This window comes from Octopus sinensis, unplaced genomic scaffold (genome assembly GCF_006345805.1).
Source record: "Octopus sinensis unplaced genomic scaffold, ASM634580v1 Contig17217, whole genome shotgun sequence".
In the NCBI taxonomy this organism is placed as follows: domain Eukaryota; kingdom Metazoa; phylum Mollusca; class Cephalopoda; order Octopoda; family Octopodidae; genus Octopus; species Octopus sinensis.
In genome coordinates this window covers 15,721-20,000 of record NW_021834888.1, presented here as the reverse complement: position 1 = coordinate 20,000, position 4,280 = coordinate 15,721, and the positions used below count along the sequence as shown (strand labels likewise).

The 4,280-nt window shown below is 44.3% G+C and overlaps 1 long non-coding RNA gene across 1 annotated transcript; it reads left to right on the top strand.

The window, feature by feature from the left end:
- Nucleotides 1-3,053: 3,053 nt before the first annotated feature.
- Nucleotides 3,054-3,708, top strand: LOC118761767. The gene is made up of 3 exons (XR_004997624.1): nt 3,054-3,073; nt 3,175-3,229; nt 3,623-3,708. It is a non-coding gene; the product is annotated as an uncharacterized LOC118761767 (long non-coding RNA).
- The last annotated feature ends 572 nt before the right edge of the window (nt 3,709-4,280 follow it).

Genomic DNA, 4,280 nt, shown 5'->3' with positions numbered 1-4,280 from the left:
TTGTGGGTAGTAAAGAAATAGGTATTTATTTTACTGGCCCTGAAGGGATGAAAGACAAAATCAGCCTCAGCGGAATTTGAACTCAGAACATAAAGCTGGGAGAAAATGCCGCTAAGTATTCTGTCCAGTGCAGTAACAATTCTGCAATTATTTTGCTGCCCTTAAGATCCAGAATAATAAAATGGCAAGCTGTCCCAGACCTGAACTGATGAACCAAAGCACAGACAAAAGTCTCTCAGGGATCAAGTCTGAGGAGGGGGCATGGGAGGAGGAGGAGGAGAGCAGTGGAGGAGAGAGGAGCAGTGGAGGAGAGAGGAGCAGTGGAGGAGAGAGGAGCAGTGGAGGAGAGAGGAGCAGTGGAGGAGAGCAGCGGAGGAGGAGAGCAGTGGAGGAGGGAAGGCAGCAGAGGAGGAGAGCAGCGGAGGAGGAGAGCAGGGGAGGAGAGCAGGGGAGGAGAGCAGGAGGGGAAGCAGAAGGGGCAGGGGAGGAGTAGGAGGGGTAGCAGAAGGGGCAGGGAAGGAGCAGGAGGAGGAGCAGGGGAGAAGCAGGGGAGGAGCAGGAGGAAGAGGAGGAAAAGGAGGAGGAGGAAGAGGAGCAGGAGGAGGAGCAGGAGGAGGAGGAGGAGGAAGAAAAGGAGGGGAGGAGAGCATTAATGATGATGCTGGTAATGAAAGTAGTGATGGAGATGTTATCATTGATGTGAACTGTGATGATGATGACGGATGTCACTGTCACTGCTGCTGATGATGACAATTATGACAACAACAACAACAATGAGAATGATGATGTTATTGCTGCTGCAGCTGGTGTGGTGGTGACAATGATAATGATGACGATGATGATGATAACAAAGACAGTGATGATGATGATGATGATGCTATTATTGTAATGGCTACCAACAGTGATGATGATGATGATGATACTTCCACCCCACAACAGCTTGACCACAACCTGACCTCCCCACACCATCTCCTGCTATGTCCAGATGGTCTTTCCTTTCAAGCATTTGTAATTACATAGTCAGTGGGTGTGACCAAATATTGTTCTTCCTGTTGCTATTGTTGTTAATACAGTATCACGGTAGCAGACTGGTAGAATCAGTAGAGCGTTAGACAAAATGTCTGTGCTATTTAGTCAGAATCCTTTACATTCAGAGTTCAAATCCCAACAATGTTGATTTTGCATTTTATTCTATCAGCATTGAAAAGAATACAAAATGAAATACCAGTCATATAATGGGGTAGATTTAATCATCTATACCCATTCTCCACCACTCCCACTACCACCACCACAAGTGTGGCCCTGAGCCTATCTCTCATCTTTTAGCTGTTTCAATCATTGGACTGTGGCCATGATGGGGCACTGTCCAGAAGAGATTTTACTCAAAACAAATCAACCCAAGGACTTACGTCTGTTATCAAACAATGGTACTTATTCTATCGGTCTCTTTTACTGAATTGCTAAGTTACAGGGACATAAACAAACCAACACTGGTTGTCAAGAGGAGGTGTAAGAGCAGGAGGAGGAGCAGGAAGAGCAGGAGGAGCAGCAGGAAGAAGAGGAGCAGGAGGAAGAAGAGGAGCAGAAGGAGGAGGAGCAGGAGGAAGAAGAAGAGGAGGAAGAAGAAGAGGAGCAGGAGGAAGAAGAGGAGCAGGAGGAAGAGAAGCATGAGGAAGAAGAGAAGCAGGAGGAAGAAGAGGAGGAGGGGCAGACAAATACAAACAGACAAACACACACATATACAACAGGCTTTCTCACAGTTTTGACCCTCCAAGTTCACTCACAAGGCATTGGTAGGTCCAGGGCTATAGTAGAAGACATTTGCCCAACGTGTCATGCAGTAGGACTGAACCCAAAACCTCACGGTTGCAAAGCAAGCTTCTTAACTACATGCCAGTAATAATAGTAGTAACAATAGTAGTAATATTTTAGCCCTAGGCCAGAGCTGATCCACCAAGTGTTACTGTCATGATCAGCCCATCTTTTCAAGGAGTATATAAAGACCAACTTAATTGAATGTGTCCTTACTTTTGTATAATTCTAGGATGTGGTTTGAGGAGAAATTTGGCTGCTATTTCGTGCAGACCAAGTAACGAGCAAAGAAGCTCACTGGCTCCCTTACCATTTTTGTTAATGTTTGTTGTTGTTGTTGTTGTTGTTGCAGCTGCCAAAATACATGTAATACATCATACAATATAATAATAATATACTGTAATATATCTATCTATCTATATATATATATATATATATATATATATATACATACATACATATATATATATATATACATATTTATATATATCGCAATACATGAATTTAGTTATTACAGCTGCATAATTGTTGTTGCAGCTGTTGTTGTTGTTTTTATTAACATCATGGTTGGTGTTATTCTTGTTCTTGTTGTTGTTGTTGCTGGAAATGTTAATTCAAAATTAAAACCTAATAAAAATATTTGATATAAGTTTAATTGTTTTTACAATAAAATAAAACAATGTCTTCTTTTTGCCTAGTGACCCTATCGACCTCATTGACCTCACCAAGTTCATATAGAGAGCTAGGGGGTCGCAGTTCTTTCTGCCTCAGACTATGAAATACATAGCAATTTGCTTTCCGAATTTATTTTTCCTCAGTGGATTGCAACATTTGAGAGTGCCATAGTGTTCTTCTTGTCTTGAGACAGCATCCACCCGGGGTGGGTTGAGCTGGCTTCATTCGTCCCCAATGCTGCATCTCTCACAAACGCTGACCAGGCCTGGCGATCTGAGGCTAACGACCGCGTGATCTCCAACCACTCCTTACTCCAGCGGCGAACGCCGTAGATATGGGTGCCTAGGTTGGGTTCCAGCTAGGTATGGCAAACCTGGCTGATGCCATAGTAGTGTTACACAGTTGAGAATCTTTTATCTGAAATCCCTGGGTCCTATAATGCTGCGAATTTCAGTTTTTGAGGTTTTAGAGCATTTTTATCATCATCATCTTCATCATCGTTTAGTGTCCACCTTCCATGCTGACATAGGTTGGACAGTTTGACAGGAGCTGGCCAGGCTGGGGATTGCACCAGACTTCTGTGTCTGTTTTGACATGGCTCTCACAGCTAGATGCCCTTCCTAACACCAACCACTCTGCAGAGTGGTCCGAGTGCTTTTTACATGGCACCAGCACATGTGAGGTCAGTTTTGGCATGGTTTTTACAGCTGGATGCCCTTCCTAACACCAACCACCCCGCAGAGTGGTCCGAGTGCTTTTTACGTGGCACCAGCACATGAGGTCAGTTTTGACATGGCTCTCACAGCTAGATGCCCTTCCTAACACCAACCACTCTGCAGAGTGGTCCGAGTGCTTTTTACGTGGCACCAGCACATGTGAGGTCAGTTTTGGCATGGTTTTTACAGCTGGATGCCCTTCCTAACACCAACCACCCTGCAGAGTGGTCCGAGTGCTTTTTACGTGGCACCAGCACATGAGGTCAGTTTTGGCATGGTTTTTACAGCTGGATGCCCTTCCTAACACCAACCACTCTGCAGAGTGGTCCGAGTGCTTTTTACGTGGCACCAGCACATGAGGTCAGTTTTGACATGGTTTTTACAGCTGGATGCCCTTCCTAACACCAACCACTCTGCAGAGTGGTCCGAGTGCTTTTTACGTGGCACCAGCACATGTGAGGTCAGTTTTGACATGGTTTTTACAGCTGGACGCCCTTCCAAATGCGAACCACTTTACAGTGTGGATTGGGTGCTTTTAAGCAAAATATCTGTTTACCTGACAATGTCATTCAAATCATAAACAATCACCTCATCGAAATCTCTAATCATCATCATCATCATCATCGTCATCATTTAATGTCTGTTTTCCATGCTGGCATGGGTTGGATGGTTTGACCGAAAACCGGTAAGCTGGGGACGGGGGGTCGGCTGCACCAGGTTCCAGTCTGATTTGGCAAGGTTTCTATACCTGGATGCCGTTCCTAGTGCCAACCACTCCATGAGTATAGTGGGTGCTTTTTACATGCCACCAGCATTGATGCCATTAATGTGACACCAGCATCAGTCACAACTATGGTCTCACTTGGTTGACAGGTCTTCAATGCATGATTAATCCAAGAGAATGTGGACGAATAAATATTGCATCTGACAAGAATAATCTGAATGTTAAAGAGTTAAAATGTTTCAGTACACATCTGCCATTCTCCATTTTACTTTATTACTCCATAGGTGTTAGGTTTCATGTAAGGTACAGGGTTGGGTAGAGAGGACGGACATTTTTGAAATGGCTATTACTCA